The sequence below is a fragment of the Gobius niger genome, assembly GCF_951799975.1.
Source record: "Gobius niger genome assembly, chromosome: 23".
Lineage (NCBI taxonomy): Eukaryota > Metazoa > Chordata > Actinopteri > Gobiiformes > Gobiidae > Gobius > Gobius niger.
In genome coordinates this window covers 11,518,763-11,539,806 of record NC_136874.1, presented here as the reverse complement: position 1 = coordinate 11,539,806, position 21,044 = coordinate 11,518,763, and the positions used below count along the sequence as shown (strand labels likewise).

Genomic DNA, 21,044 nt, shown 5'->3' with positions numbered 1-21,044 from the left:
TTTGTCTATCTGCGCTTCGCGGGGGAAAATAGTGTAATCATGAGAAAGGGTTTTGTCCGCCCGACTTTCTTAAGGGATGTTCTCACAGCCTTCGTCGGTAAATACGGGAACACACGGCTGTTGTGGAGGCTAATGGGATGAAGATGAGAGAGGGAACCGAGGTGTCAAAATATCTCTTAAAGTTATCCGAAAGAAAAAGCAGGTTTCTGATCATGTTGGTGGTTTTACCTCTGCTGGAGATGCCAATTCAAAACTAAAAGATGTCGCAAGTTGTGAGTTCAATTCAATCGGTCACATGAAACCTCGTGATTATCGTAAGCCCACAGCTAACATAGTCCTTTGCTAGTACTCACACATATGGCGGATTTCCATGGTAACAGTGAATTTATATTCACACCCCTTTGCTCTGCCCAATCCCGCCAGACCTTGGAAGCTAAGCAGGGCCTGGTTGGTACTTGGATAGGAGACCATTTGGTAACACTATGAAACCTGGCAAATGTCGTGTGTGAGTAAGTGGTTGGTGGTGGTTGGAGGGGCCGATGGCACAGATCTATTTTTAGCAATAGATCGAAGACGTGATATCAAAAATACTTGATTAAACATTATAACGTCATTAATCAGCCAATAAAGGGCATACGTTTGCCCATTGTTGGGGCAAAAATTTCACGCGGCCATTGGATTTTTATCATTGGCCAACTACAGTGCAGCTGTAAACAAACGGATGAACCCGGGGAGGAAAAACAACTCATTTGAGAGACTTAGTTGAAGGTTTTTGAGCCATGTCCTGCACTCTGTAGTTGAAGTGTAGGACCTTTCACCTCTCTCTCCCGTCAGTGAACACTGAGCTCTATAGACTCTATAGCTCTTAAAGCTTCTTAAAGACCACTTGGGAGGGGTTAGCTTGACTAAGTCCCTCCCCTCTATCAAAAGGCTACTCTCAGCCTGTGGGTAAACAACCTTTCAATTTGGCCTGGTGTCACCTCGGGATCCTCCCAGAACAGCTGGAGGACGTGTGTGCGTATAGAGGGAAGTCTGGGCATCTCTGCTCAGAATGGCCTGGCCCCGGATAATGGATGGATGGAGGATGGATGGATGGATGGATGGATGGATGGATGGATGGATGGATGGATGGATGGATGGATGGATGGATGGATGGATGGAAGTTCATAACAGGTGCTGTAACAAGCATTTCAGGCAAGTATTCAATATTCTGCTAAATACAATTTCATCAACACTGTGAATAAGAGACACTGATGTATGGGTCAGTCTATCCAGGTAGGAGACACTTCTCCTGCTGCGTAGTATGGGGGAAAGGGATTGTTTTTGATGAGTGAACGTTTGAACAGCGGATAACAACATGAACGCCATTATCTGTTTGTATCATTACATTAGCATTACTCTGAGCGGGTGCCAGCTGCTGTAAAACTACTCTTTACGAGCCGTAAGTAATGGCCCCTTTGTATTTCCCACAGTAGACTTTGCATTATTATGTCGCCTTCTAATGCCCCAATTACTGACAGCCTATGAAGAGTTATCACCTCTCCATTATTTGTATTTGCATTACAGCGCCAGTGACCTCATGAACCTCTGATGCAAATGACGATCTTCACACACTTCACGCAGCTCTGGACAAACAACGCCGCGCACACACTTTCCGCTTCTTGGGTCTAGCGGGGACATTGCACACACTTGCGTTCATTTCCATTGTTTCCCAGCCTGTATTCCTCTAAAATGACTTTCAACTACTGTATGTTCCAATGTTGCTTTATTTATACATATTGCTTGATTCATTCGGATCATTTCTACACTCAAATTGCCTCCACTAAACCCTCTTGACACAAATCGGAAGTAACTGGTTTTTCAGCGAATTGTGCCAAATGACGACTTAAAGATCAGTGTCAAAACAAAACTAACGTTGACGTCGGGGAAGGTTCAAGTTAAAGGTGCATTATGCAACTATGTGGATACAAAAAGTTCATATTTGTGCGTATTTGACCTTGTAGTGACTCAGCGGCTGTATGGGTGCCTTTACCTTCCATCACAGTGGTCTCTAAACGCTCTATGATAAATTGTTTTGTAGGTTTTCTGGCGAGAGGTTCCTTCAGAAGTGAAAACCTTCCAAACAATTGATCCTGGAGCGTCCTAGAGACCATTGTGATGGAAAGTAACGGCGCCATGCAGCCACTGAGCCACTACAAAGTCAAATACACACAAATATCAACCTTTTTTTCTGCATAAAAAGTTGCATAATACAGCTTTAAACTGAACTTTTACACATGTATGAGTTCAATGCCTTGTATTGGCTGAGCTTGCACAAAAATGTGTCGATCTCAGTCAGATGAAGACTTTAGTGATGTTGCGATATATTGTGCAGCCCTACTCAGGGGCGGACTGGGACTGAAAAACAGCCCTGGACTCTGACCAGCCTGGCCCAAATGAGCGTAATTGTGACACTTCCACAAATCCATATTTCAACCTCTTACCACCCGCCTTAGCCTTATTGTCCCCAGTTCGGCTTTTTTTTTTCTTTTTGGATTGGTATCATCAACAAAAAGAACTGGAAAGGTGGTCATTAATATAAATAATAAATAATAGTGGTCCCAAAATTGAACCTTGTGGTACACCATGCATTCCTTTTAGATTCATATTTTTTTTATACCAGGCTTTGCCCAAATCTAAAAGCTTCTTGACTGGAGAGCAACAATGTAACGCCTCATTTGAAAAGCTAAGACCTACAAAAGTGATGGAAACTTTTTGTCACGTCGCCACATTTTTGTCATATTCTTGCTTTGTTTGTTTTTTTGTATCAGGTTTTTTTTTTGTCCGAGTTTTTCTCATGTTTTTGTTGCCTTTTCATTATATTTTTTGTCACTTTTTTGTTGCTTTCCCGGCACATTTTTGCTTTGTTTTCATCCTCTTTTTCTCGCCATTTTGATGCTTTTCTTTTTTGCTTTTAGATTTGGGTAAAGCTCGGTTGAGGCGGGACCGGTGGCCCTAGAGCCAGTGACCCTTCTGTGCTCTTCCAGAATGGACAGATGGCCAGTCCGCCCCTGGCCCTACTTTGTATTGAGTTGAGTTTGGACTAACTTTTTTTATTTAGTGGCTTCCTCTTTCAATGTTTGGTATAGAGCCTTTAAAGCACAATAAAAATGCTGAAAATACTGTCAGTCCTGATAAAACTTCCTATAGGGGACACCCCCCGAACCCCCTTTCAGGTCACATATGATGCATGACCCTGGGATTTGGACAATGTGGTACTTTTTTTGGTCTGTGAAAATGGAAGGAAATCTGCCCACCACGAAGCTCACCGTGAACCCAGAGCGCTAACCCTTATTACCACGGCAACATTTCCCCCATGTGCCTCTCCAAAACATGTCCACAGTCTCGCATATCCCGCACAAACCGGGCCAGTGTCCGTGCACGTGTGTGTGAGTGTGTGTGTGTGGCCCCGGCGTGATTAATTGCAGCGTTCAGCGGCGGTGATGGCTGCGCCCCCTCGGAGACGGCGCGCTGTCTCCCCCACTCCACCTGAACCCAGCGCCGGACACACACTTCATCTCGCCGGCAGAAATGAGAGCAAAAAAACCCTCCTCTCTCTCTCTCTCTCTCTCCCTCTTGCCTTTCTTTCTCCGTGTCTTCCATCTTGCAAATGAACCCCCCCCCTCCACATCTCCCCCCCTCCCATCCCGTCAGGCTCGCGCTCACCTTGCCAAGAGCGATCGCCCGGCGAGAAAATGCAACGCAACTCAGGGGGGACATGTGCTGTTTCTACACTCCCCTATTGTGCGGCCGCTCAGCCTGGGATGTTGTGATAAATGCAGGGAGAGGCGGAGAAGACTTTTTTTTTTTTGGAGCTCTTAAGCATGTTGTATAACGATTTTCCTTGTTCAATATACCTGAAGTGCAGGGGCTACATTAAAGCTGCATTATGCAACTTTTTATGTGGGGAAAAAAAAAAGTTGATATTGTGGGTATTTGACCTTGTGGTTGTCTGAGTGGTTAACATAGCACCTTTACTTTCGAACACAGTGGTCTCTACAAAGCTCCAGGGTCAATTGTTTTGTCAGTTTTCTAAAGAGTGGGTCTGTCAGCAGTGAAAACCTTCCGAACAATTGATCCTGGAGCATCCCAATGACCACTGTGATGGAAAGTAACGGCACCATGCTGATGCTCATACAGCCACTGGTCCTACAAGGTCGAACACACGCAAATATCAACTTTTTTTTTCACATAAAAAGTTGCATAATGCAGCTTTAAATTACAATTGTCTATCAGTTATGGAATATTTTTTTAGCTTGGGAAATGATGAGGGCCGTCCGTCATTTTAATCTCTTAACCCCCATCTGAACCGAGCACATTGGGCGCATTGAGTTGCCTTGTATAGGAAATGCGTGGTATAAATAAAGTTGTCTTGCCACATTTTCTACAGTGAGGATGAAAACGCAACAAAAATGTGACAAAAAATCCACAATGGAGTGACAAAAACGTGCCAGAAAAGCAACAGTAATACAACAAAAAAAAGACAAAAACGTGACGAAACCGGGTCAAAAAAGAAAAACAAAAAGGTGAAAAATCAACAGAAACAAAAAAAAAGCTTCAAAAATGTGATATAAACGCAGCGACAGCGCGACAGAAAAGCGAGGATCAGTTTTGTAGGCCTTAGCTTTCAAATGAGGCATTACACTGTTGCTCTCCAGCTTAAAAGAAAACCATCTAAAAACAAAAATGTGCCGGAAAAGCGACAAAAAAGTGACAAAAACACAAAAAAATGGGACGAAAACGTGACGACAAAGCAATGAAACAAGCGGTGGAAAAAACAACAAAAACATGACCAAAAAAAACCTGAAAAACAAGAGACAAAAACACAACGAAAAAGTGACAAAAAAGTGACGAAAACAGTCCAAAAAGCCACAAAAAAAGTAATAAGAAACAGCAAAAAGCAACAAAAACAACAACCAAAAATGGAGCGACGACGTGACAAAAAGCTACCATCACTTTTCTAGATTTTAGCTTTCAAATGAGGCGTTACAGTGTTGCTCTCCAGTCAAGAAGCCTTTGGATTTGGGTAAAGCCGAACTGGAGAAAATGCTCTCGGTTAAGGCGGGGGGTAAGAGGTTAACATATGTATTCGTGGAAGTGTCTCATTTACGCTCATTTGGGCCAGGCTGACCAGAGTCCAGGGCTGTTTTTCAGTCCCAGTCCGCCCCTGCACGTAGATACCAAACCTGACTTAATTCCTGGACACCTCGCTAGCTACAAAACATCAGGAAAGAAACATCGTACTGTGTGGCCTTTTTTAATCAAAGATGTTCAAGAGAAAACTGGTGAAAAATAGTAAGTAAGTAAGTAATTGTAGATTGTTGTGAATACGTCCTCTCCTCAAGTCCAAACAGGCAGCATCTTCCCCCCCCCCAGTCACCTTCACCTCCCCTCTTCTCTCCCTCATGAGTTTTATGTGGCTCTAAAGCAGCCCGAGGTGCGGCCATATTTCTCTCCAAGGTGACTGGGACACAACGGCCGAAAGCGGAGGTGAAGCGACGTGACGACTCCAGCTATTGTTCAATGGAGGTTGACCCCAAACTCTCCACCGAGGCGATCTCTCTTATCTATCCGCGGGGACACACACCTACACTATTCCCTCCCCGCCCCGCTCGGCTGTCATGGCTGCCACTTTCTCGAGCCCACTCATTTATTACAGGTCAGCGTCGAGTTGTGGGGAGGGAGGGGAGGAGGCGTTTAAAAAGGACAACACGCCCCACCTGCATGCTTGTTCCAAAGGCTTGTGGGAACAGGACAGTAACCAGTCATTTTAGATGTTTTTGTATCTACTGACATCAGTCCAATACACTCACACAAAAAGGAGAAGGAGGGGATCTGTTTGTGTTCGCTGGAAGTAATTATTGTATTGGGTAAATCAAAATACTCCCTTAAGGACCGAAAAATCTGGCTCTGAAAAGGTACGGCTCTTTTTACCAAGTGAGATCCGGTTCGAAACCGTTTACCTTGACGTGATAGTCTGTAAGTTTAAATATTGAACACATTTAATAGATTGTGTGTAACTGACCGTCTGGGTCTGAAATTTAAGGTAACGTAAGATAACAAATATTTCAGCAACTAATATGGAATTTGCGGGATACCACTTTGACCAATGAGACAAGCTTTTCCTGTGAACCGGCCTGTCAGGAGAGAGAAGGGGGAGGAGCTTGATTGTTTGCTTTACAAAATTTTGATCCTGCGCTACTCATTTTGCAAACTAGGAAGGCCTTTACTTTCAAACTTCACTCATCTCTCCATACTTTGCAAACTTACAGACTATCACTTTAAAAGCCGTTCAAAAGAGCCGGTCGGTGATGAAAGTCACATCGAATCACTACACTTCACGGCACGCTGCTGATACTTCTGAGTACTCCATCCATCCATCAATTTTCTTCCGCTTTATCCGGGGCCGGGTCGCAGTAGCCTGGCATCCAAACTAATCTCTGATGTTTATTAATTAATAAACAGGAGACTAGTCTGGCGACCCTGTCGTAGAAAAGCTACTGCTTGAGGCGGGACTAATGTGGGACGACCGAAGCGCACAGCAGCCAATGAGAACAGAGCGGATGTGACGACAGAAACAGCGACAAGAAAGTTGTATCATTCGGACATTAACAATGGCGCTCCTGCCACACGGAGTTCAGTAAATGACTTCTGTCGTTTATGTCAGAAAAACTAAAGAATACAAGCATATAGGAAGCATTACGTGAAGTGGTGGCTTGTGTTGAAAAACTACAAAACAAAGGCACAGCAACGTGAAGCCCGTTCAGGGAGCTGCTCTGATTGGTCGGTGGCTCCATATCGCTGCGTCACTTCCTTTAAAAGCGCGCAATGGAGCGTTGCCAGACCCTCTTCTGTAAAGAAGCGGAGTCTGGTTGGTGAGACTAGGGTCGCAGGGGCAGCAGTCTCGCGTGCCCTGGGTCTTCCACAAGGCCTCCTCCCACTAGGACATGCCTGGAACACCTCCCACCTCAGCTGGCTCTTTACGACATGAAGGAGCAGCGACTCTACTCCGAGCTCCTCCCGGGTAACTGAGCTCCTCACCTGATCTCGAAGGGTGCGCCCAGCCACCCTGCGAAGGAAACTCATTTGGCGATCTGCGACTTTGTGCTTTTGATAATTACGGCTGAAACATGTAGAGGTAAAATAATTCAACATCTCAAATCGTAGTGTCTGACTAAATGAACCTTGAAAGTGATAGTACTAACAAGTAGACTCATTGATCGTTACTAACCGTACTATGTTCTTTACAAGCTTGACGAGATTCAGACTGTTCAAGGCTCTCGCAAAGGTTTACAGTCTCAGAATTTCTTCCCTCATGTTTGTACAAAACAGCAGGACGATGGTAAATGACTCTGGACTGTCCGAGCCGGGTCAGTGTTCCCATGTCAGTCAGCCATGATCGACAGCTCCCCCCATGACTAATCCGTGTCTGGGCTCACGTCTGACTCCCCCGCAGTTTCACAGAGTACAACTGCAGCCGCCTTGACATGAGTCTACGCTTATTTTTTTTTCTTTTTCATCCTGCCACAAGAAGAGGACTGTCTCGATGCCAGGTCCAACTGACTGAAGAGCCACTTCATCCATCAGGCTGTGTTGAAGCTGAGCTCTCCCTTTCCCTTTCCCTATTGTGTGCATACTTTGGTGTTTTTGACAGTGTCTCTTTGTGCTTTGTACGTGGATGAATGGACAATAAACTGACCTCAACTGAATTTGGCAGCAATCAAGAAGACATTGAAATTCAGCTCGATAAAACTTGTTTTCAATGACATAAACATTGATGTGATGATGCATAATTTGCCGTTTGAATTCATGCCCATAACATGAGTCAGCCTTGAGCAGACTGGTGAAAACTGAGCGTGAATGCTCTGGTTCCTGCTCTTTCAAAAAGCCTGTTAGCCGCTAAAATATTCACTCCAGCAAAATTATTGTATTTTACATTTTTAAGAGGCAGACACACATCGATCTCTGAACATATAAGCTTTCACCTGGACACAAAAACAACTCATCTTCACGTTGCCTATTCACCTGCTGTGTCTCGCTTTAATCTGTGAAATGTTGTGTACGTAAAGGTCCAAACCCCAGACCCCGAAAATGCTGTTTAATCATCACCCTCGTCATATCAGGACATCTCTCAAAATGTCATGATCAAAGTGCGTCCTCATCGTGAACTCGGATCTAAAAACGACAATGATCTTCACACACTCGCCCGGCGCTGATGACACTAGCTTTGTGAGCGCAGTTCTGATGACGCTGAATCCTAAAATCACCCTCAGCCAGATGTTGCTGAAGGGTGTTGTCTTTTTGTAATGTCTTTGTCCTGGTTGTAACATCCTTAGGGTTGGTTTGAACAGAACAAAGTCAAAATCATGTGCCTCCTGGAACACAGAGACTGGGTTTACACGGGGCATTAAAAAGCATTCAATTAGATTCAAACTGGCATTATATTGAAATTTATTGGAAAATGATGTCATTGCTCAAAAGTTTTAATCGTCTAAGTTAATCGAAAACACCAAAATAATGGTCTATCATATTTAGTTTTGGCTGATATTCACCACATTTTTGTCCAATTCTCTTTCTTCTGATTCATGAAATGTTTGCAAATATGTGAAGATTTTATTCTGTGTTTAAAAAGCATTACAATCGACCTTCAATGGCCGCTGGTTGCACAGCTTAAAGACCGCGATGCAAGGGGCCGCCATTGTCCGCCATTGCTGTAGTACCTCCATAGTCCCGGCAGGGCGACAAAACAAGCTACTTTTCCATTGGAAAGCATTGCACTTTAGACACGTTAAACAACAACTGTAAAGCCTGGTGCCTAATTTTTAAAAACGTTCTACAGCTAGATGTTACTCCTGTGATAGCAATGGGTTGCCCCACCTGGAACCACCACCTTAACGTGGTGGAGGGGTTTGAGAGCCCGAATGATCCTGGGAGCTCTGTTGTCGGGGGCTTTTGCCCATGGCAAAAAGGCCCTAGGTCACAGGTCAGACAAAGAGCGGTTCAGAAGCCCCTTTTGAGAGACCAACAGGCCCGGTTTGAATCGTGAGGCCGTCCTTGTGGGCCCACCACCTGCAGGAGGAGCCATAAGGGGCTGGTGCAATGTGATTTGGGCAGTTCCGACAGCTGCCCCCACGACCCGGCAACGGACAAGTGGAAGAAAAAGGATGGATGGATGGATGGATGGATGGATGGATGGATGGATGGATGGCGCTGGGTTAGTTACAATTAAAGGGACCAGGCGGGTTATCGTTATCGTAAGAAATCTCGTATACGAATGAGGGCTGGACTGTGATTGATCTAATGCAAACGCCTGTGCCGAGTCTGCAGTGAAGATCCCGCCCTTATGCCCTTTTTAGGAACATGCTCCATCAGAGCAGGGTTGGAGGAGTCTGTAAATTGACCATGATTTCCCTTTGGAACGTGGTCATTATGGCAAAACAGGGAGGAATGAGGAGGAGTTGTCTATGAATTCTACAGTCTATGGTATGAACCCTGACTTAGCACAAAAACCTGACCTGAAAATGGACGTCAAAATCAGCCAAAAAAAACAACAGTGTAATCACTATTTGGTACAGTATAGGTATCTAAGAAAACTCTCTTGGAAAGCTGGGCCATTTAGATTTTTTTTTTGGCCGCGACTAACAGGCTTTTCTGAAACGCGCGCCAAAAGCCACATTCAATCCAAATTCTGCGCCCATTCTGCCATTTGCAGCAGTAAAACAACAATAATCTCTTTATTTCCCCATTAGCAGACATTCAGAGCGAGCCCCCACAAAGGCGGAGACGGGGAGAGAGAAAGTCTCAATCCCGCGTGCTGGTGCGGCGCCAGAGGGGAAGCCTGAGGAGCGCTACAGATCCCTCATTTGTGGTGTAATTACACAGATTAGCGCCGCGGATGTGTCGCCGCGGATTAGCCGACGCACACACACGGCGGGTTCGCGGGGAGACACGCATGACACGGGCGATCACACGGAGTGGGCTTTAGGATGAAGAGGAGAGCGTTTGGCTGCGGCGGAGTCTGAAACACGCGCAATAGGCAAATCACTCTGAGCCCGAGATCAAGACAGGGGGTCAAAAGTCAATAATTAAGGCTGGAACAATCATTTTTTCCATACTGAGCTTACCAGAGTATGGAAAAATGAGCTTAGACGAGTTGATACGTACCTGTCTGGTCTTTGTGCGTGCCCTAAGTCACACAAAACGGCCAAATATGTTGTTAGCATTTGGCCTCTCCCAGTATATTCCTATAGCTCCAAACAGGGGTGAAGGCACAAAGACCAGACAGGTATGTACCAGTTTGTCTAAGCTCAGGTAAGAACATATCACAGTATGGAAGAATTGCGTGTCCTCAGCTACACAAAAAGACCAAAGATATTGATAGCATTTAGCCTCTCCCAATGTATTCCTATGGCTCCAAACGGGGTGAAGTTAGAAGCGACCACGCTCTTCCATGGTCACGCAGAAAGACCAGACAGGTAGGATTTTTGTTTAGTGTCCTAGTGTATTTTTATTTTGACATGTCTGTTCTGTCCTTGTGGTTTTGCTTCGCTTCCCTTGTGTTGATGACCTGCCCCGCCCTAATGTGGTTCACCTGTTCCCTGTTCCTTGTGTATTTAGACCCCTGTGTTTTCCCTTGTCTTTGTGGATCATTGTCTATGTTCATGTTCGTCTCTGTCTTCAGGTTAGTTCGGGTCCTGTTTGAGGTTTTGGTTTGTTGCTGCTTATGCTTGGAGTTCCTCCATTAAATGTAATTTTGTGAAAGAGTTTTGGGTCCCATTTCTTCAGTTCATGACAGAAGCCACAAAACTTGCTGGAAAACCAACAAAACCCATCAAATTCACAACTGAAAAAAAAAAACACAAATAGTTAGGCTCTGTTTTGTGTTCAAATGAGGCGTTACACTGGCCTTGGGGCTGTCATTTCTCCAGTCAAGAAGCTTTTAGATTTGGGTAAAGCCAAACTGGAGAAAAAAGCGCTGTAGGAGCCGCTGGAGTGGAGATGTTGTTGCAAGAGTGGAACGAAAACCTCATTTAAAAAAAACAAGCCTAAAGTTCTGCACATGTCCATTTATATCACTTGCCATCACTCTCTCAGACAGGAAATGACCATATTTGGATTACAGCATCATTTGTGGTACACAATAAAAGCATCATAAAGGGTACGTTCGGTCATTAAAACAGCTAAGGGAGGCAACTTTCTAAAAAAAATCGATGTTTCTTGCCAGCAGCGTTAAAATATTCCAAATATCTGCAGATGCCACATGCTAACTTGCCTCCATATTGCTTTTTTCAAGTCCTTAACAATCTATGAATGTGAATTTGACTTCCGAACCCCACAGCGATCCGATGTTCAGAGTTCTCACATCATTGAAGTAAACAGTATCATCTGATAAAGACTAGACGAGATGAAACTATGGGGTTTTCCAAGTTCTCCATAATGCAAATCCCAAATAGGCCGACATATAAAGCACAGTTTATGAATTTTCCATCCATCTATTTATCCAGACGTGTTGAGAGACCGCTCAGCTCATTTCTCCTTTCAGCCACTCTGATTAAAATGCCGCTCTTTACCAAGGCTACGCCGAAGTGCCGGTCCATTGTGATTCTAATGCCCCTCCGATTGTCCGCACGATGAAAGGCCCGACGGAAGACACGGCGACAAAGGAGAGAACTCTCCTGAACGGCCTGTGGTTGAGTCGTACGGCACTCGATATCGCTCCGCTGGCGCCGAGCGCGGCCCGCCCCACTTCCGGAGCTGGACCGCCGCCCGAGTCCACAAGAGCTTTCGCAAATATACACTTCAAGCTAACAAACAAGGTCCTCGTCGCGGAAGATAGATCGGGCCCTGGAGCTCGGAACGGCAGCTCTGGAACGTTAGAAGGAGCAGCTTTTGGAAGAACTTTAGGGAAACGGGATCCGGAGGTGAGACTTACATGAGATACTTGTCTTTTTTAAATGATATAATAATCGCATATAGGTAAAAGGCATGGCATCTGCTTTCACTTACCATTTCCATCAATGATTGCCATCCATTGTCCTATAAACAATCTCCAGGTCCTTTTACCACTCTACATTTCAACAATTCAACAAAATGTGGATATATTTGAGGAAAACATGGATGGACTGCGCTTGTCAGGATTTAAAAATTTGCCTGGTATGCCCTCTGCAGGTGGTCATGGGAACGGAATTACATGTTTTCTTAGAGCTAGAATCCAAAAGTCAACTCGGCGATCCCTGCTCCGACCCTTGATTACTTCGATTGTGTCCTTGGGGAAGACACTTCACCCACCCAGCCCCCGTGAATGTGGAGAGTGAGAGATTGTCCGACACCGATCTGATGGTGGTGTCGAATGTTGGAGGGGATACTGGAAAAAACTTGATGTTGTGTTTGGATTCCAAATGCGCCATACTGAACCTAATCCCATAAAAGCCATGTCACTGTCATTCCGTCCAAACTTTAAGACAAAACAAGAACAATCTCTACAGGCTGGTACATGGCACAGACTCTGAGCCTGTTACTTGTCATCTCCCTTGATCAGGTGGGTGAGGGTTGGGGATCAGGGTTATGATTAGGGTTAGGAACGGCAAATGTGATGTAAGTTGTGTTTCACTCATACCTCACACATGTATGAAGAGACTGGAAGGCTGGGTTTGAGTATCTGCCGATATTTTCAATTTTAAGATCAATAAAGTTATTGTCATGATGTTACAGATCAAATATCAATTATATCTCTTGATAAACTAATGGATGAACATTAAACAAGAATCCCTGGACTTTTCTACACTAATTATCCTTGGGTGTATGACAGGCTTTAGGCTACATTAACATAAACAACTCAAGTGGTCTGATCATTACAAATAAGATCAGTTATTTCTTAAACTAAAATACAAACACTTGGCTTCAGCAGTGGTTAGTTTATTGTTTTAGGCTTCTTTAGGTATTTCTATCATAGTTCCTGACCCAGCCTTGATTAGTTTTTGTTAGCAACCACTAGCTTTAACGTGCTATTGCTATCACGGCATTTTGCACAGCGATCGAAAATGCGTTTACGGAGGTAAAAACTAAATGAGAGGTTCTTAGCTTTAAAATGATGTACAGCATGCACGAGCTTAATATAGAAGGTGCAGTTAAATGTATGGCCTGAGGTGGCAGTAGTGAGCATAAAATGATTCAGGACAATTACTGAGAGCTGCGTGAATGAAGCCACAAACCACCCTGGGGGTGTTTTTGATAAGGAAATAGCATAACAACATGGCTAAAAGCTCTAAAAAGTCGATTTTGCATGATATAAGACCTTTAATATAGAAGGTGCAGTTACACGTATGGCCTGAGGTGGCAGTAGTGAGTATAAAATGGCCAACTTGCATCCAGCCCCTTTAAGGCCATCCATCCATTTTCTTCCACTTGTCCGTTTCCGGGTTGTGGGGGCTGTCGTATTTGTAGCCGATACCCGATATTGCATCGGCGCCGGTATCCGATACAAGTCCCGGTTCGGTGCATCCCTAACTCTAAGGTACTTGCTTTCAAATGAGGTATCCGTGGTATATAAGCTGTAAGATTTAGTTCTAACCCTAACCCTAAGGCGGCAGGTAACAGGTTAAAAGTACATGATACTGTAGTACTGCACACACAGGTGAATATACGGCAGATGGACACAAACATGGAGTCTGTTCGATTTCCCAAAGCCCTTCTTCTGTATCGGCCACAACCTGGAACACTGTCCTCTTCAAACCCTGGTGTCAGACATGGCCATGATGATGATTCCTTTGACACTTTTCATCTTTCTGTGATCGATAACTATCCAATCAGACTCTTTTGCAGCAAATTCACGTCTCTCTCCTCATGGCTTGTCTTTGCTCATCTGATCAGACTTGCTATTTAAACTATAAGTCAGAAGGACAATGGGTTTTATGAGTGAATCTGAGTTAATGCAAGCAAGACTGAGGTTGAGTTGTGGCCTTCAGCTCAACTGCAAACCTCCCGTGTCATTTCATTTCTCCTCATTTTACATATTTTTTCGGACAACACTCCGCCTCTTGTCTCACAGCCGTCATTTACACGCCGCGTCTGTTCATCGCTCTCCATCCTCGTCTCGAAGACCCACTTGAGAGCCTTTGTGCGACTTTTCTAAAGATCCCTCTCTCACGGGCGGGAACACGCGGCTTTGAGTCGGCGTCACCTTGTTTACGCTGACCTTTTCAATTAGATCTCATTACGGCGGGGCCTAAATATGAAAAACCATCGCGGCGAGGAGGATGCGGCGCAGCCTTCGCGGGCTCAATGAGAAATAAATGGTGTTTATTGTTTGCTTAGCCGCAGCATAAATTTAATTAGGATTTATGGCGTATGAATCCATGGGTGAGTGCCGCGGGAATTGTGTTTGGGACTAAAACCTGCAAGTCATGTAAACAGTGACAGATTGTATCAGATGAAAATTGTTTAAAAGCCCTGATATAGGTGTGCTTTCACCTGGAAACAGAACATGTATTATTTCTACATCTAAACATACAATTTAGGAAAACTTGCAGTATTTATTTTTTGTCATATTTATAGAGTACGTTTCAAATCGATGTCTCGATTCACCTTATTCCGCCCCGCCCACTTTTGCCACTTTTTGCGTTGTCTCGGCACTTCCGTTGTACAGACACTTCCGGTCGAGCGCGAAGCCCGTTCATTTTAACGGAGAACGAGGGAAAATATTCTCCGCTCAAATCTGATGTTTAGTCGATTGATTTGTGTAAAATGGCCAATGTTCATTTGCACCAACAAGTCAACACAGCAGGGTTTCTCAGCACGGCCGAAAAACGGCTTTGTTTTCATGTAGTGAGCCCCATGTTAACACATAGGAGAAAAGGGGCGGGCACAGCCCGCACAACCTCAGATACCTGTTTGCTCCAGAAAGTATGAGTAAATATAAAAGGGCAAACTGCTATTCTTGGAGGAATTGTGGAGAGGAAAATGTTAATTACACAAATATTTGCTTTACTTGTAAAATAACACAACCTTACTAGAAAGAAGACTTTCAAATTGTTGAAGCGACACTGGGGAAGAAAGTGGATTTAAAATCTGAAAATATTATATTAGGAAAAATCCCAATTAATATAATTTCAGATGAAAGGCATATTTTTCAAGTTCTCAGAATTACAGCTTTAAAGATCATTACAAAGGAGTGGGAAAAAGTAATCCACTGGATATTAAAAAATGATTCATATTATACAAGAAGTAAAACTGAATGAGAAGATAAAACAAAATAAGGGACATGATAATGCAGCGGCTTGTTAATTGAGAAATATTTTAGTTAAAGGGGCTAGATGCAAGTTAGCCATTTTGTACTCACTACTGCCACCTCAGGCCATACGTGTAACTGCACCTTCTATATTAAGCTCGTGCATGACGGCACTTCGGACCCGAATTAACACCTTTTTCAGTGACAGTGCAGGATTTTAGAGGCAGTTGTGGTGAACAGGTCTGGGCTCAGTCACACATTCGGACATTGTTAAAACATGTAGGGAGAGAAAAGTACTTAATTTTAACATTTTTAAACTCAGTAGAGTCCCTTTAAGTGGGTTCAATAAATGGGGAAAAAAAACTATGGCTGAATCTAAAACAAATTTAAAAAAATCATTCAAATAGATTTAAATAATGTCATGAGTGTGTTTTGGAGTGCTGGTGGGGGCTGCAGTCCGGCGTGGCGTGTTTGGGTCCCATGTGTGTACACTGTCCCAACCAAATACATAAATATATTATACTCCCAAGGCCATTTATATCATGTAGATCTTTTGAAAACGGCAAAAGTAAACACTGGTACACAAGACAAACTAAACTAAAACTCTTTCCTTGTTGTTTTATCACTGTTTTTGTTTTGTAATTTTTACTATTTATCAACTGTCCCATCCTTCAGCCCAGACGCCCCCTAGTGACGGCTTTTTTCATGAAACCCTTCAGCCTGAGTCACGTGACACGCGTGTTTTGAAACGCTTTGGGACTTTGGAAACCGAGCTGAATCGCTGGTTCAAGACGGGCCATCCCGACCGCCCTGTAAATATGTATTACCCTTTGGAGCTGGAGAACAAAAGCACCGTTCTGGGTGGAATTGTTCGACGACACCATCTTTTTTTCGCATTTTTGAAACAAACCTGGAACACACACCAAACTCCAATGTGCCTTTTTTTTTTTTCAAACCAGACCTTCTGATTTCGAAGCCCCCTTTCTTCGTCTGGAGATCCAACAGACAAGCCTGAATGATGCAATAAAAGGATTTCTCATGTGTTTCTCATTCCACTGCCAATAAATGTCGTCTTGAACCGTATCACTTCACATTGTCACACTCCTGGATGGCAGGCCGCGCGCTGTCTATAAAACAAATGGAACCGAAAAGAAATTAGAGGTTTTACTATTCCCCGTGCGGTCCCCTGCATCAGGCGATGATAATAATCGTAAAAAAAAAAAAAAAAAGGTATTGTGACGAGACGATGAGGAATGCTGGGTTGTGGGGAGCGGGCTGTTGTAACGGGATGGAGAAAGTCCTTGTGAAAGCGGACGGATGGTGAAAGAGAACTGGGGGAAGCTGGCGGTACTTGGCTCTGAGCGGAATTACAAGTGGCAGCGAGAAAACCTCCAGTGCTCCGAGAGGGAAAGGGCCTTCAGTCTTTCCTGACCGGGGCCTCGGCCGGAGAGGAGCGGACGAGGAGGAGGAAGCGCGGGAGGACAGCGGAGACGTCTGAATAAGTTTGCACTCGTTGACTTTGAGATGAGAAAATGTGGAAGGAAACAAAGCGGAATCTGTTTGAATGTTTAGAGAATGTATTAAGTCAATGATCCTCCTCAGTAGCACAAAATCGTTTTACTGTATGTATATTCCAGCTAAAAAGTGCCAATCATAACAAATAAGTGTTGTAAGTTACCTCAAAACAATAACTAATGCTGCAAGGTTTAATTATATTGAATCTTGACGGCTGCAATAACCGAACCTCAAGAGGCTGAGGTGTCTTTAATCTTCTGTCTCTGGCGTTTGAGTGACAGACGTTCACCAGTTATTATTGTGGAGCCTCTGATCTGAGTTTCAGACGCAACAGATAGGTCTGAGCTTCCATAAAGCAGAATCTGAAGTGTTTAGACACTATGCCACTTATTTTAGTCCACGTGGCTGTTCCCCAGGGGTACTCTGAATGTCAGGGAAAACAAATATTTTTGAAAGTAGACTATTGTGCATAAGAGCATGTTGTTTGAACAGTTTAAAAGTAAGATGACCTCCTTTGTTCATCCTTTTAGCGGTTTATACATTTAATTGTGTCAAATAAAAAAAATTCAAATCAAATCGTATCGCAATTAGGATTTATTTTCAAAATTGTGCCAGTGTTAATTTCGTCGACTAAAATATTTAGTCTCAATTTTAGTCAAAGTGATATTTTTGACGACTAAAATTGGACTAAAACTAAAATAAACGTTCCTCATGAGACTAAAACTATGACTAAAATGTCCAGATATTTTAGTCGACTAAAATAAGACTAAAAAATTAAAAGCAGAGACTAAAATCATCCAAGCTTCTATTGACCGTCTGATAGAGCCTCAGATCATGTAAATTCACTGCCAAATGAACAGGTTTGTGCTTTGTTCATGAGGAGCAGCTCCATGAAGCAGAGGACCACGATTAAATATGATTATAATGAATATTATAAATGCAAAGTCAACTAAATTAGTCTTAAATTTAGTCGACTAAATTGACATGCAATTTTAGTCGACTAAAGATAGACTAAAATTGAAAAGTTTTTTTTGGACTAAATCTCGACTAAAATTAAATTACATTTTAGTCAAAAGACTAAAACTAAAATAAAATATGTTGTCAAAATTAACACTGAACCGTGCAGCCTGAGCGCCAACCGTTGCCATGCCATTGGTTCGACAACCCATTGGTCCGACATCTCATTATCCTAAGATTTACCATTGAGCAGAGGTGCCATTAGTCCGACATCTCAGTTGTGTTGTGGATTAGAGAACCATATACAACCACTGGCCCTAACCTTAAGGTCAGTGGCGGCACGGTAGTACAGCGGTTAGCGCTCGTGCTTCACAGCTAGAAGGTCCCGGGTTTGATTCCCACCTGGACGGGGCCTTTCTGTGTGGAGTTTGCATGTTCTCCCCGTGTCTGCGTCGGTTTCCTCTGGGTACTCCGGTTTCCCCTACCACAAAAAACATGTACAATAGTCCTGGAAGAATGAGAGTGTTCATTATGTTCATTAACATGCACTGTCCCAACAAACCAATAAACATTGCCTGAACCTAATCTTGTTTTTCAACCCCTACTCAATGGGACATTCTCGGAATAATGAGAAGTCGGACTAATGGGCCGAACCATAGACTGTAAAACTTTGACAAACTGGACTAATTATGGCAAACTTCTTCCTGAAAGCGTAAGGAAATGGCAGCCAGCTCCGGACGTTGGTGGATTTTCAACTGGAACTTTGCCTCTTGAAGTCATTATTGAACCTGTCAGTCAGACATCCACATGTTTGTCTTGCGCGGTCAAATTGCTAGCATGAACGAGCTCCAGCTAACCCACGCTGAACACTATGGGGGAAGCCCTCAGTCCACTCTTATTTTACCATCTAAACCTCCTTCCTTGTCGTGAGTCATTGACACTGAATGCTCGTCTCCACAGCGCCAACTACTATTCTAAAGAGTTTGTCCATAAAGCTTTTAAATGGGGCCAAGGTTGACCTTTATGGACATGTAGTGGAGTAGAAAGTATAATGTTTATCTTTCAAACGTAGCGGCGTAAAAGTCAGATGTTTCTACAAAAACACAACTCAAATAAAGTTCAGGTCGTTCCACAATGGGACTCTACACTCAAAACAATATTAATATTTCTGTTTTTTACATCATTACATTACAGCCGCATGAGCAACAATCCGTGACAACGCAACATATCATCCAACGTTTCACTATCATAAACCTGTTTCCACTTTTACCCGGCGAGCAGATGGCTCCTCCCCGCGCCTTGCCGTCACCTGCGCCGCCGCTCCAACCACCTTCCAACTCCCTCCCCGGCTCCCATTGTTCTCTCGTTAGCGGCCGTTTGATGACACCCGTTTAATGCTCCAATGTGTTATTAAGAGGGTGCCATCTCGCGCCTCCTGAAAGAGCCGACTCGGGTGCCAGGGCCCAGGCGTCGCGCTCGGCCAAACTCCGCCGCAGTAGGAGTTGGCAGCGCCCCGCCTCCGTGCGATGGGCCGAGCCAAGAGCGCTCCGCGATCAGGCGGCGGGGAGCAGGTAGGATTCTGAGGAAAACCGCTCAAGAAGACATTTACTGTTGATTCTAATATAAGTAAACGCTTTTCGACTTTGTGACGGCGTTTGATGATTCACAGTGGACTTTAGTGTCTCACGTTTTGGGGATTTTGTTTAGTTTTTGGCTCGACTTTGCCTCATTTGTTCCACCTCTGCTGTTTCTACTTCCCTTTAAGTCCTATTCTGAGGTCTTAAAGGGGGCTGTTACACAAAATCAACTTCTTCGAGATTTTTCATCACGTTACAAAGTTGTTTTCTCGTCAGATCTTGTGCTGCATGTGTTTCGACCCACTTGCACATCTTGGAGTAATTGTTGAAGAAGAGCAGAAAGCTCCTCCAGAGGTCCTATGTATCCAGGAAATGCGCTCCTCACCTCTCCATCTCTTGCGAAGCTTCATCCGCTCATCGTGGAGTGAAAACACTCACCATAGCATCACTACAGCCAGAGTCAAGCAGTGCATATTGTATATATTTATGTTTTCTTTTTGAATGAGAAAATAATCCCCACTGCTGCACATATAAAGAAATACAGTTGGCAACTCAAATGACGGTAACGCTTTATATTAAGGTGTTCTCATTAAGTATTAAAAAGGTACTAATAAGCATTCATAATATCCTTGTAAAGTATTAACATTATACTTTTATCTGTTAACATACTAATAGGCCATTAATAATACGCTTATTCATAGCCAACCCTGAACCTAACCCTAAAATGATCACTAATTCTTATAAATATTTAATGAGCAGACCTTAATCTAAAGCATTATTTTTCCATCATAAGCCTTCCCTGATCCACCAGACTCACTTTGACCGTCTCAGGGCTCAAATTTCCACCACAACAAATGATATCTTTGCTAAACTTTGCTAACTTTTGCATCGACAGCTACGACAGAGATCAATTTAACTAAATCAAATCGATTTGACTGTGCTTTGTCGAAACCAGGCATGAACAGGGACGTCCCGATCCCATATTCAATATGGACGTAGGAAGTTGATCCTGGTTCTTTGAGAGTATCGGATTGGGCAAAATTAAATCCAATCCAACATTCAGTCCACCTCTGTTTCTGAATAATAATTAGCCATGTGCTCCTTGTGCTCTTGTACTGACCCGGATAATGCAATGGGCTTGTTGCACAATGTGGCTACGCTAGTTCCTCTGAGCTGAAGCTGTGGGCGCTAGTACTTCCTGTTCGTATTCATTTCCATTAAGATTAGCTTAGACCCGTGAGTTCCTGGTAGAAATATTTCCATAGAGGAGACGTTTATGTTTGTAAGGATCAGGGAGTTTGTCTTGAAGCTAAAGGCTAATTTAAACTCTTAACTCCCGCCTGAACCGAGAGGATCTTTTTTCCTCACGTCATCTTTTTTTGTCACATTTTATCACATTTTTGTAATTTTTTATCACATTTTTGTAATTTTTTATCACATTTTTGTCATTTTTCGTCAATTTTTTGTCAATTTCTTTCTGTCTTTTTGTGACATTTTTGCCACATTTCCATCATTGTTTTCGTCGAGAAAATGTGCTCGGTTCAGGTGGGAGTTAAGGAGTTTATGCATTACACAACTTGAAATAGTGCCTTTTTATATATATATATTTTTATAGCATGTTAGCCTTTAGCTTCAAGACAAACTATCAATCCTTTATGATCACAGGCGTCTCTGATCTGAACTCGTTACATCATGATTTGAACACACAGTAAATGATCATCTACCGGGAA

The 21,044-nt window shown here is 43.5% G+C and overlaps 2 protein-coding genes across 5 annotated transcripts in view; both read right to left on the bottom strand.

Moving 5' to 3' along the window:
• LOC306981807 (receptor tyrosine-protein kinase erbB-4-like) overlaps positions 1 to 21,044 on the bottom strand; it is a 494,462-nt gene that overhangs the window by 458,881 nt on the left and 14,537 nt on the right. The gene's annotated exons all lie outside the window — the stretch shown is intronic.
• LOC306981820 (putative methyltransferase) overlaps positions 15,047 to 21,044 on the bottom strand; it is a 38,934-nt gene continuing 32,936 nt past the window's right edge. The window contains exon 7 of the mRNA XM_079581532.1: positions 15,047 to 15,058. The gene's annotated coding sequence lies outside the window, so the exon portion shown is untranslated. The remainder of the gene's footprint in view (positions 15,059 to 21,044) is intronic.